The sequence below is a fragment of the Fundulus heteroclitus genome, chromosome 5 (genome assembly GCF_011125445.2).
Source record: "Fundulus heteroclitus isolate FHET01 chromosome 5, MU-UCD_Fhet_4.1, whole genome shotgun sequence".
NCBI classification, from domain to species: Eukaryota; Metazoa; Chordata; class Actinopteri; order Cyprinodontiformes; family Fundulidae; genus Fundulus; species Fundulus heteroclitus.
This window is the reverse complement of record NC_046365.1, coordinates 31490717-31504524: the sequence shown is the minus strand read 5'-3', so window position 1 is coordinate 31504524 and position 13808 is coordinate 31490717. Positions and strand designations below refer to the sequence as shown.

The 13808-nt window shown below is 38.3% G+C and overlaps 1 protein-coding gene across 3 annotated transcripts in view; it reads right to left on the bottom strand.

The window, feature by feature from the left end:
* Positions 1-13808, bottom strand: part of elfn1b (extracellular leucine-rich repeat and fibronectin type III domain containing 1b) — a 170659-nt gene that overhangs the window by 49777 nt on the left and 107074 nt on the right. The window contains exon 3 of one of the 3 annotated variants that reach the window (XM_036137420.1): positions 10670-10732. The exons of the other annotated variants lie outside the window; for them this stretch is intronic. The gene's annotated coding sequence lies outside the window, so the exon portion shown is untranslated. The remainder of the gene's footprint in view (positions 1-10669; positions 10733-13808) is intronic. 3 annotated transcript variants of the gene reach the window in all.

The following is a 13808-nucleotide window of genomic DNA, read 5'->3' as shown; positions in this document are numbered from 1 at the left end:
TTCTCCTTTTACATTAGTACGAACTCTGAGCAGTTTGTTATGGGTCGACATAAAAGGTGCGAGGGTCGTTCAGTGCTGCTTACAGCTTTAATTCACTACAAAACTGAAATTCATACACTAGATATATTTATTTTGTGCAGAATGTGATAGTACTATTAATTTAGGCGATTATGGCTCATGGTAAAAATAATCATTATATCTAAAAATGACAAAATTACAAATAATCAATCAAAATAGATTTTTTTTTATATACAAATATCTTATTATGGCCTACACAATCATGGAGAAGACTGCTGGCTTGAACAACTGACCACCAGACCACCACTTATGTATCCAGGCATGTTTGTGGAAAGTTGAGTGGAAGAAAGAAATCAGACAGGCATAGATGGATTTAACCAGAAATAAAGTCTTGAGAAGATTTTAACTCAAACCCATATAGGAATTTGGGGGGGTCCAGACTTATCAAGGACATGAGCTGCATGTGTTGCATTGCTCTTGATAAGTTACTCCAGAGAGAACATCAGGCATGTCTTACTTGACTAAGCTATTGCACAGTGAAGGCCTCTTTTATATGGAAGTAATTTATGCATTTAATTTAGAAAAACAAGGTCCAAAAGACTGGAGGAAGGGGAGAGCGTCAGACTCTGAGCAGTTTGAGGTCCTGTGTGAAGTTTAAACAGTGAACTTCTTAGTAAATGATTTGCAGAGCTATGTCTTGTGCTGGTGTTGGTCTACACTGTTTTATCCAGAGGTGGGTACTAACGAGTTACATTTACTCAGTTACATTTCCTTGAGTAACTTTTTGAACAAGATGTACTTAGGTGAGTTGTTTAACTGCACTGTACTTCTTACTTTTACTTGAGTAGATATTATGAAGAAGTACCACTACTCTTACTTGAGTCAAATTTCTGGCTACTCTACCCACCTCTGGTTTTATCGCGTCAAGACTAAAATGGACCATGAAAAATCTACGGCATTTTGTGAAGAGGAAGATGAGAGACAACCAAGCCAACAATACAAAGGAGCTGAAGGCTGGAACTGAAGCAACCATGGCTTCCCTAACACCTCAGATCCACAGGCTGACATTCTCCATACTGCCCTACATTGATGCAACAATTCACGCCCCAAGTATCAAGCGCATATAATGCACAATATATGAACATGCTTTTATAGAAGGCCACATTTCTGTTCTTTTTATTTGTCTCTTTAATATTGTAATTATATGTTTTACTTTTTCAATTGATTCACTGAAATAAATAAGGTTTTAAATCATACTCTAATTTACTGAGATGCACTGGTATGCATTTTTCCAGCTATCACATGATGTCGTGGTTGATTAAAAAAAAAGAAAAAGTTTTTCCTTTGTTGGGATTGAACTGCCTTCACTACCAGAGCAGATTCTTCCAGTATAATTTTTTTTAGCTCCCTCTGAAAAGGCGTATTGTTGCCGATTTGTGAGCTTCCGTACAATAAGGTTTTATTTGGAAAAAATGTGATGAGGCAGCAGATTTAAACCAAGCTTTCAGCATTTGGGATAATTCCAGGAGACATCTGTCAGAAACAGTGTTTGCTATCCTATAACATTTTGAGAACTCGATTCAGATGCACGGGAAAAAAAAAAAAAAACTTTTTCAGTTGCAGATAAATACCTTATTATTTCTGTACTGATACAGTGAAACATGTTTGCTCTTAAAATCTGACTAAACTGTTTGTGTGAAGCTTGTTAAATCTGAGCCAAAGCTGTTGTTTATCTGTTTGTCATGTTGTCAATACGATTTGTTCATTTGTTTTCCTTGTTTGCACAGCTCAGTGGATGAGGAGTACTTCTGTCTTCATTTATGCTTATCCTTCACTCAAATTAGGCTGTCATTCTAGGAGATTCTTCTGCATAGAAGTGTCCCTGCCTCATATTGTGATTTGTTTTGGCCTTTTAAGTTTTTTTATGTGTGTGTCACATTACCAGAAACGCTTGTATGTCACATCTCAGAGGTGTCTGTGCACATGTGGGCCTGAGTGGAAGCAAGCAGGGAGAAGTTTTTCAGCTGATTTTGATCTTCTTTTAGCTGTCAGCTGGCTCAGCATCAGCTTCTGTCTGTCTTTCACTCTGTCTTCTCCTCTTTCTAGTCTTGTCAGTGCAGCGTTGCCTGTGACAAATGAGCAACACGAATTGTGTCAGGAATGTTTCAGGATTCCTTCAAGGCCCTTTTTTTGTTTTCATTTTATTTTTTTATTATTTTTGCTTAAATAAAAAGTATGTTAAAATGTTAAAATACACTTTGGGGATTCCTACCAGAGTATCAATCTGCTGAATATGTGAAAAGACCAGTATGTTAAAACCTAAATAAATGGCCTTTCATAATGTGGCGCGAGTAAGTGAGTTTTAGGCAAGGGCTCCCCCCTCCCCCACTTATTGCTCAGCAACAGCAATCAGCTGGCTAAAAATACCCTCCTACACACATCCTTGGCTTGCAACTGAAATTTATTTTAATATTTCTGGTTGCACAATACACGAGTAGTCAATGTGGGTAAACTGAAGGAGTGCCTCTCGCCGCTCTTATAAAAGTAAGGCTGTGTCAAAATTAAAGTTTGCAAGTATATCGGACAAGCCTTTAAAGCAGCATATAGCCTGAATAATCAATCAACTGATATTGGTAAGATTTGTGTTACTCTATAAAGAGCTGAAAGGTAAAACGTATAGTATTCTCTGCACAATGCATGCTTGGAACTACTTGAAAAAACACTACAAAACTGATCAGTTAATCTCAGTTTTGCTTAAGAGAGGTGACCCCTCCCACCCCCACCCCCTTTCATCAAATCACAAAACCAACCCTGCCCACATTCCAAAATGAGAGTGAACAGATTTAGTAAAATGTTAGTATCTGTTAGAAGAACACACCCTTGGTAAGGCCAATGACCACTATTAAAACCTTTAGGAAAATTACTTAAACAGAGTTACAGTGATATCAGCTATGTTCCCAAAAATCCTTTGACTTTCACCCATGTTTCATCAACGTTCACGTTTTTAGCTACATCTATTTATCAGATCACCTTACAACATAATACAAAATATGATCTGCCTTTACAGGATTCCCCCTAAGTGCATAGTGCTTCAACTCTGCCAAACCTGCTCTGAGCACAACTTAGATTATCTCAGTATGCATAGTCAGCATTCACCATCAGCTCTGCAGCAGCCATTGTATCATTACGCACCATTACATACTGTGAGCCATAACAGCCTGGTGATTGATCACTCAGGAGCTGCCGTGATTTATGGCGTGATACTGCACATTTGGGCTGACAGTGTGCAAAGCAATTTACTCCTGCAGGAGTGAATATCTAGCATGTAGGTATCACTCTGTATGAAGCTGTACTCCGACCCCGATGACTCAATTTTGTGAAAAGAGGGAAGCCCACTAATAGCGCCACCTGGCATCGGAGTGAACGGTGAGTTAAATAAGTGTTTGGGTAGTTCTTTTAATGGGAGGCGGGTTAGAGGCTGCATTGCTATAATCCAATCAAATCTCACTATATTCAGGTCTGCATTTTGTAATTGGTACATTTATTTGCTTGACCTTGATGTCTTTACTCATTTTGTGAATTGGTTATTAAATGTTTGTTGGACAAACTTAACAAAAAATAATTATTTGTCAAGTCAGATTTAGGGCTTCCAACGAATCCTACATTGCCTTTCAACGATCCTCTCCACACTTTGGTCCCACAACTACACCATCACATTAAAACTTTCGAATCTCAACACTAATTCTCTAGTGGATTTTGACTGAGCCTTTATAACACATGACTGCACTTTTGCTGTCTGAGCACAACTTGTATTGCCTCAGTGTGCATCATCAGCGTCAGCTCTGCAGCAGCCAATGTATAGTTATATAAAAAGTCAAGCTTCTGATGAAAGGTGAATCTCTCCCCAGCCCTTTACTGCAAGTCAGATACTGAAAGCCTTTTGCAGTATCTGACAAGACCAGCCCTGTATACACCTTCAGGGTTCTTCTTATCAGCTCTCATCATGTTTCTTGTCCCTACTAAGGAGAAGCATCCCCACAGCATGATGCTGCCACCACCATGTTTCACTTTGAGGATGGTGAGCTCAGGGTGATGTGGAGTGTCAGTCTTGCAACCACACAGCTGTTTCATAGGGGCCAGGGTTTTGCATTGCATGACTGATATTTGAGCTTTCAAAAGACTGTTCTGATGGGGCCCAACTGCACTGTGTTTGTTTATAGCGGTTTCATCCACAATGCTGTCTCTATTTTCTGTTCTTTTGTTTTTAAAAAGTAAAAAACATGGTGCAAACATGCTGTGTCACACTTGTTGACACGATCGCGTTGGGAAAAAGAACGATGGGTTGGGATTTTTCAGTTATCTAAAGTGGAATTAAAGCCAAAGAGCTCAGATCTCTGGACTAACAAAGAGATGCCGGATGGACCTTCAGGGCCCCGTTTCAGAAAGAATGGTCGATCTATCCTGAGTCGTAAGCTTCTACTCTGAGTAGTTCTACCTCACTCTGTCATACTTTGCGTTTTCGGTTTCAGAACAGGAGATATCCATTATCACCTGTCACTAAACTCAGCGTCCTACCAACCCTGAGCTAAGTGCGAGCACGAGCAGGAAAGAAGCCCTCATCAATGGAACACAGATAGCATGATTCACCATGGCAAGGGCAGCAAGTAAGAAGCGTGGAAGTGTGCACTTCCCTTGAGTGGAATTAGAAATATTTAATGAAGGTAGATGGAGAATATTAAACCATAACTAACAAAAAGAAAATTTTTTTGCTGCTGCTGAAAAAGCAAGTTAGCGGCAGAGAATTGCTGAAAAAGTCAATGCATTAATGCTATGAGAGATGTACATTCATTACGTGCCAGAAATGATAAGACATTTAATTGTGGTCTGATCAGCATCTCCAGAAAGAGATTTATATGGCGTATTTGCACACCAGCATACAGGCTCCTCCAGAAAGGGACACACCTCTTCCAACATGTCCCCGTACAGATCTCAGCTTAAAAGGATGGAAAACTCAGAGTTAGCCCAAACAACTCTGCTACAGAGCATTGTTTCACTGAGTAATTTGTTGTCATAATTTGACTCAGGGTAAAGGCTTCTAAGCTTTCTGAAACAGAAAAGCCAGGGTATGCAGGAATTTACCCCACAAATTACTCTGAATATCCACTAACCCAGCTTTCTGAAATGGGGCCCTAGATAGCAGCCCGAGGGACGACCAAACCTCACTTTCAACGTGATATACCGATTCAAATGTTCACGGCATTCTCAAAATGTTAGGTTTTAGTCAAAGCTTGTTATGCTGTTTTACACTGAGATGTTAGCAGGCTGCTAGCACTAGCCTGGCCTGAGGGTAACAAACAAACAACGTAAAGGAGACCCTTTCTGAAAATAAATAAATAAACCGATAAGCATCTAAATGATTCAGACATCGATTCCCAGTGGATGGCAGAATTTTAATAATTTTGAACAAATTTTCTTGCAGATGTTGGAGCAGAGGAGGAGCACTGTGAGGTGAAGGTGTGTTGTTTACGTACCTCTGAAATGACGACAGTTTTCTCTTTAAATACGACAAATTCTCAGATCCTGGACCCACTCAAGTTGCTTTGCCATAAGCCCTTAGAGATCTAACATTTCTGAATTCATCTCCAGTGTAAAAACTACTTCCACTGACGAGATAGAAAGCAAATTCAACTTTTGAGAATGCCGGTGGTTGGCGGCAGGTCATGTAAATCCTTTGTCCAAATTGTTGTCATTGGCCCAAAAACAATATTACACTGTTGGCACGTTTTTCTGTTACTGGCCTCAGTAGATTTAAAATGATGAAGATTGTTGTTTAATTGGTAGCATTACAAGAGAATTCCCAGTGTTTGTCATTATGCAACCATAATGAAATTTTGGTGAGACATACATATGCTGGCTGCATGGAGGAAACATTCAAACTCTACCCGTGTAAGCTGCTAAATCTAAACTGACCACATGAGAAAGTAAGGAAGCATTTTTTTGTACTTTACTTGAGCAGCGGTGTGGTTTTTAAAGTTATTCCACAAATCATCAACATGGTGCTGAGCTGCCTCTGTTTGACATGCTTTGATTACCTGAGGGGATCACTGGAGGCTTCACTAGAGTGTCTTTTTCACTTAAAATCAACTGAGGTGTGAAAGAGGCTGCTATGGCGTTGTGTTGACACTTTGCATCAGTGAGCGATCTAATATGCCGCAATCACTGGTGAAATGATAATAACGTGATAATATCCCATGAAAGTCTGCAGCTATTAATGTATATAGAGCATTATTTTGATTTCTAAATATGTCTAAGTGAGGCAAAAGCTTTATTTAATTTTTTTCACGCATGGTTGCTTTGCTTGACAATGCACTTGGAGCAGAACTGTCTCCCTCTGTCTCACAATAAATATCCTCAAAGATGAAATCTCACTCCACCCTCTCAAAACCATCTTGTTACTACACATATCCTTCTGTTCACACCAAAATGTAGCTCTTTCGCCTGTTTTCCATCGCCACTTTTTCTATTTTCCACTTGGATTAAATGGTTGGTGCAAAGGTTTGTACATTTAACATGCTCTCTCTCTCTCTAGGACAGCATTTATCGGCACGTTCACCTCTGATTCTGTGTTTAGAGATGAGATATTTGACAAAAATCTCGCCCTGCGCTTATACTACACACAGCCGTTTCCTCTATCCCAAACCAAAAATTGAATCTGTGGTCTTGACAGGGCAAGAGGACAAGAAGGACGAATAAAAATCACCTCATTACATACACACACACACACACACACACACACACACATACACACACACCACTGAGAAACCGGTCCTACACAAGCAGCAGGGACGGTAATAGAAAAGCCTTGAATCCCGGTCAGACACCATTTAGTGTTTAAGTGCTGATAGACAAGGGCAGGACGCTACATGTGCCTGCGGGAAGGGAGACGGCGTTTGTCAGGGAGAAGATTGGAATAACGAAGGGGCCGACGGAGACAGAATGGTGTGTACGTTTGTGCAGGATGAAATAATAATGATGATGATTAAGCCGGTAAATGATGAAGGTCACAGAGACAATATCAACAATGAGGCTGATGATAATGACAGTGTTCTGTCAGCTTTTATCCCACTTTGATCATTGATCATAGCAGACAGGGCGGATACAATCATACCAAGATCCCCAGAATATCCCGCTGTTGACTTTGTGTTGGAAATTTGTCAGTCCGACCCAGTTGTGACAGACGGGGAGAGGCTGATAGAATATAATATTAAAGAATTTCCAGTGAGAACAGACTAGCGGAAATAATAAAGCTCATCATGATGAAAATATTAATAAAAATGATTGGCGTATGGCCTAACATATTTTTTTTCCCATTTGGTCTGTGATGACAAAACCAACAGAGACTTATAGGATACAATCCAGCATGAGGCTTTGGGATATTACTTTACCGCTTTATCTTGTAAATTACACAATTAGCTAAAATATCTGTCACAGTCACTACTTTAAAGCAGTTCATCCAGAAATGATTAAAATTTTTTCACAGATTTTGCCATGAAGCTCAATTTAGAATTTCATGGCAAGTACTGTGAATACTTTTCTTACTTGTGATATTTTAGTATTTTATTCCTATCTATCTATCTATCTATCTATCTATCTATCTATCTATCTATCTATCTATCTATCTATCTATCTATCTATATATATATATATATATATATATATATATATATATATATATATATATATATATATATATATATATATATATATATGTATCTATATCTATATCTATCTATCTATATATATATGTATATATATATATATAGATATAGATATAGATATAGATATATATATATAGATAGATATATGCACAATTCTATAAGCATGTCTACATTGTCACAATGGAGTGTAGTTAGTAAAGTTTGAAGGGAAAAATAAATGTTATACATTTTAAATCAAGGCTGCAATATAACACAGTTTGAGAAAAAATTGAAGGATCTGTGAATATCTTGTAAAGGTCCTGTATATAAATATCCATATCTAATCATTATGTAATGGAAGACACATAACTGATCTGATCACCATGTTGGGTTTATGTGCTTACTAGGGATGTTAAGATTAACCTATTCACAATGACACATGGATATGCACAGGCAAGAATTAATTTATACAAAAAAAAAAAACATCTGCTAAAACAGTGACTTAGTGCTGTTTGCACTGTTAGTCAAAGGTTTTTAATTTTAGTTTATTTAGTCCATATTGGCATACTTATATTTGGCTTGGTTTCCTATTTCTTATATGCCATTTCTTGCTATAACTTTGTATCATACAATACATTTATTACTTCATATACTCTTTGTTATAAAAAAGCAGATAACTACTTCTGCTAAGAAGGCCAAGCATGAGCAAAGTACATGGCACAAACAACAAGAACAAGATGAAGATGGCTGACCATAAATTATCACAACTAACCATATAACCCACTTGAGGCAGGAACATGCTGTAAATGTGGAGATCTCCCCGTTTCTAACAGCTCAGCTTGTTCACAGCAAGTGTTGCTGAGATCAGGGCTTTCAGCACTGCCTCAATGTCTTGGAGACTTTGTATAAAATACTCAGCTGTAAAGCTTCATCGCAGTGAACCCGCGGTGCCCGTGTTAGTTTACAGCAGCATGTAATGTTCATGAAGTTATGAAGAAAAAGTAAACTCTGACAGACAATTTCATGTTTTATTGTTCATAAAATGAAAACCCATTATGCTGCTCATTATTAAAACTCTTCAGCAACTTGGCAGGTTTTATAATGGTGCACTCAGCCTTAACATTCTTGTCTGTCTAAGTCTGTAAAAAAAAAAAAAAACACACACCATTAAGTAAACCTGATGGAGGGGTGAATTGCATGGTTTCATAATCATTTTCAATCTTTTTGTCTAGACTACATCGAATTGTTGGCTGTATGTTGTGGAACGTATCATATTATCAACAGACCACAAGTGATCAATGCTAGTACCAACATAATGCTACAACAGAGGAAGAAATGTATCTCTGCCATCAACGTGTCCCAGATGAATCAAATGCAAGAGGACATCTTTAAGCACTGAGATGTTACCCGACATCCTGAGGGACAGGATCTCAGTTACCCACTCTACTTGTGAATTAACACATGACCATGTAACGCGGTGGACTGGCAACCCGACATCAAACAGATCACCGACAGGCTGACCGATGTTTCAGTAAGATCACAAATAAATTTAGAATTATTCGCCTGAGTAACATTTTACCAGGATTTTACGTACAAAGAAGTAATCAGTTAACCCAAAGACACAATACAATATATAGATTAATTTGTGACTAGCTGACAATAATCTAAAGGTTTTAACCATTAAAATTTACCTAAAGAATACTTCTGGGGTTTGTAGCTTAAATTCAATTTCATTTTCAATTTAATTGATATAGTGCCAATTCACAACACATGTCATCTCAAGGTACTTTACAAAGTCAAATTCAAAGATAATTCTGTGTTGGTAACAACTTTCTAACACAGAATTAGTGGTTGCATTGGAAAGCAGTGCAGAATCGAACATATGTGTGATTTCAGCCATGTATAAATCCTCATAAACAGCTTTCTAGTCAGTAAGAAGTTCAAATAAAACTGAGAAAGTCTGAAATAGTTCATGTTACTTCTCTTGCACTGCGCATTCCAGAAATATAAGCAGTTTGTTATTTTATGTTTTTTTTTTTTTACAAATTTTGAACTGTATTTCTAAAATTAAGGCTTTAAAACCACATGTCATTATACACATTGCTCAGAATTAACTTAAAGTGGCCAAATTATGAAAGGTTTACGAAAAAAAGGTTATTATAAATTTAAACCTTACACACAATTTTAGTTTTTTTTCATAGAGCCACATTAAATTAGAAATCTCCCTAATTTGTGTTTGTTTAAAAATTCTTTCTATCTGTTATCATGGTTGGGAGCTTGAAGGTGTGTCCCAGCTGAATCAAATGTATCTCTAATATATTCAAATAATTCACTCAATAATTTCAGAAAGCCACAACAGCAAAACTCAGTTCTGGTATACATTGAAATTGTAAGGTTTTAATAAATAAAACACTAGAAATAGGGGTATCCTTATAATGTTAGAATATTTGATGAGGTAGACCTGATAAATTGCAAATGCTGCATGAAATCCTGAAAAAAAAAAAAACAGCTCCTGGATGAATGTACAATAGCACCCTCCATCTTTCGTCTTGCAAAAATCTTGTTCTTTGGTGGCTGTAACCCATAAACCTTTGACAGCTCAGATTTTTCTCATAAAGGAAAAGAAAATAGGATTTTTTGGACCTCACACACACACAAGCGCAAACTCACACATGCTGAAAAATACACTCCTGTGTCTCTGCCACGGACAATTCCTCAAAGGAAATAAAGAGTAAATCACAGTATGAATAACATGTCCGTGGTGGGGGGGCACTGTATGTATGTGTGCATGTATATGTTTGACAGACAGAAAATAATCTCCTATTTTCCATCTGGACTTTTGAAGCCATGTTTTGTATTCCGCTGCCGTGCTTTTATCCCACAGTGATGGTTGGTGTTCAGAAGCAGAGACAGAAAGGGGTGCAGAGAAAGAAGGATGCAGGAAGACTTTTTACCTTCGCACATAGAGGTCTTCTGTGAACCGGCCCAGTCTTCGGTTTCTGCACACTTTTACATCACTATCAAACCAGGAGCAAAACAGAACGGGGAACAGAGAGGGGTGGGTGGAGATAAAGGCTTGTTAGAATAGCTGAAAATCATTTGGCAGCTTCACAGACCAGAAGTTTGTCAAATCAACATTATAAATCTGGCATGATCAGGGAAAAAAAAAAAGTGGATTCAGATCATTGTACAAGGTAGTGCGGAACAACTAAAACTCATTAAACATCAGCATGAAATATACATGTAAAACAGATTCATGTGAAACCGAAAGTCAGTGAATTGTGTCTGTAAAGGAAGAGAGATTGACTGGGAAATGGGACGCTGAAGCGGAAAAGCGTGGGGGATTGTTGAAATAAGAGCTGTCTAAAGAGAAAGCAGAGGGGGATTCCCATTAGAGAGACAGATGAAGGCACTGCCGAGAATGACAGCAACATCTGACAGTTGGCACGTCGCTGATGGACAGAGAGGGGGAGATGAAGAGAAGAAGATGCTATTTCTGAGTCTAATATGTTTTCAGCCTCACCAAGAAATCACAATCTCAGAGTTTACAACCGAGGTCCTCTTTGTAACGGTCCTGTTTATGTGTGTGTTAGAGGTGATAGAGAGAGTTTGTAAAAGAACGACGTTAAAGTTATTATTTTTGCTCCAAAGCGTTTGAGGTATTTTATGAACAGTGACAGTAGACCACAGGCTCAGAAATGTATTACAATAGCTAGAAAATACCCAAGGTAAACACATATTTTCCATTTCACATTCTTATCACACTTTCAGTATATCTGACTTCAACATGAGTGAAATAACCCAGTTATCAATGTTTATTGGGGTAAATGTCTCTGTCTTCTTAAAATGATACACATAACTCAGAACAACAAACTTGATATGTCTTCAAAAATGATTTACATTAACCTTTTCGGTATAAAATATAATGCCCCAGACCAGTTGCATTTTATTTGATATTTTTATAGAAAAGAATAGTAATAAGAAAACACATGCACAACACATTTAGTGTCATAAATGGAAACATTGGGACATATTTGTATCAGTTTTCAACCTTGTACTATCAGTCACTTACAAGGTTCCTTAAAGCATCAGCTACTGTGTTAGGTAACAGCAACAAAACATAAATATTCAGCTTTTTGGGGAAAATCTACATTTTACATGTAAACACTGTTAAACAGTTAATCAGCTTACGGTTGCTCTGACCAAAAATACACAGTACTAGTTTAAATCCCAGTTGAGTTTAGCAAACTCCAAATATTTACTTTTGTGATGGCAGGACAGAAAAATGTTTTTTTTTGTTCCAAGCATGACTCCCAAAAACAGTTTGACTTGTAATTGGCATCCACAAAAATAACTGATTACTTTTTGAGATTTTATTTACCCCCCTTACCGTCCACCTGACTAAATGTGGTTGCAAAATACATTTTTCTCCTTTTCCTTGCCTAACGGCCTAAGGCTTCAATATATAGGACTCTGTGTAACATATTTCTATACCCAAGAGAAATAATTTAACATTTATAAACAACACTGTTCAACCTAAAAAAAGGGGGGGGAAGCATAAATAGCAAAGCACTTCTGGTGCATTTATTTGTTTTCACCCTGAACAAATATATTAAAGTAAAATGTCCTTCTAAATCTTTTAGAGTTAGATTATGCAACACAATAAAGTATTTTAAGGTATTTGCCACATATTTACAAGGGTTGCCAATAATTGTTAGTTCATGGCTACAAAGAGTACAGTACAGTGTCATAAAAGATCATCTATAATCTAAAGTGACCTATACATTCAACAATTCAAATCCTGCATTCAACTTTCAACTTGGATTAGAGCTACTGCTTCTCGCACAGAAGAAAAAAACATAAAGGAGATAAACAAGAGGTTGCACCAGTTCGTACAGCATTACCAACAACACGCACTTCTATGCACTGCAGCTATGCGTTTTTCCATTAGCAAGGAAGCTGTTTGGGCCTGAGGATGCAGAGCCGGGCACAACAAGCGAGGAGAGAGAACGGAGAGGACCGAAGGAGGCAGGGAAGGATACAAGAAGACAGCCAGAGTAACACACTTACAGATGAATTACTGCTCAATGGTACTGATAGCTAAATGATCCTGCAAAAGCGTGTAATCGCTGCGTGTTTGTCTGTGTGTAGTTCAAAGAGGCTGCTGGACAGAGTAAAGTACAGAAAACAGTTAGATGTTCAGTGAGAGTGGCTGAGCTGCACAGCTCTGATCTCTACTGAAGGGATCAGTCTTTTAACGCAAACATCAGAAATGTTCTACTATAACTGAATGCAACGAAAAACAGGCTGTACCACGCGTTTAACACGTTCAGTTTTGTTTTTGAACTCATTTTTTTGGCTTCAGCCCAGCTGACTGTAATTTGCGTCATTTGACATTAAGGACAATGCAAAATGAAAACCAGTCAGGTGAAGCGGCTTGACGTGCAGGAGGAAAACGGAGGGGGTCTGGTGTAATAAAACAAACAAAAAAGAAAAAAGAAACGAGAGAAACAAAGGGGAGAAAACTCGAGGGGGAGAGACGGATGAGGAGCCTGCAGAAAAACAAACAGCAAAAAATCCGAAGCTCTGATGCAGCACTGTCTGCTGATTAGCTAAACATAGAAACTACTACTGAAAACTCGCAAGCCCACACGAGTGCGCACACAAACACGGCTCTCTTTAGCGATTCTTAATGCATCAGCAGCGTGTTTGCTTCCCTGTAGCACCCCTGACTTTGTAATGGGGAGGGTAGCAGCGAGAGAGATGCGCTGGGTGTTCATTGTTATCCTTGCAGAGTCACATTTGTAAAGGCTAAAACCACAGTGACCAGGGAGCCTAGGAGCACAGTGAGTGACTCAGAATCAGCTGGTCTGCATTAGAGGGAGGTCTGCAGCGAGGGTAATCTCATTTGCTGAGGAAAAAAAAAAGAAAGAAAAGTGGGCTGGCCACAGGGTAGCTAAGGGCATGCATGGCAGCCACTGTCTGACTTATCTGGTGGATGCCAAGTATTGTAACTGACCATGCTGTATGTATTCATTATACTGGCCTTAAGGTGCTTTCCCTGTATTTTGTCCCTTGTATCAAACAGCACTG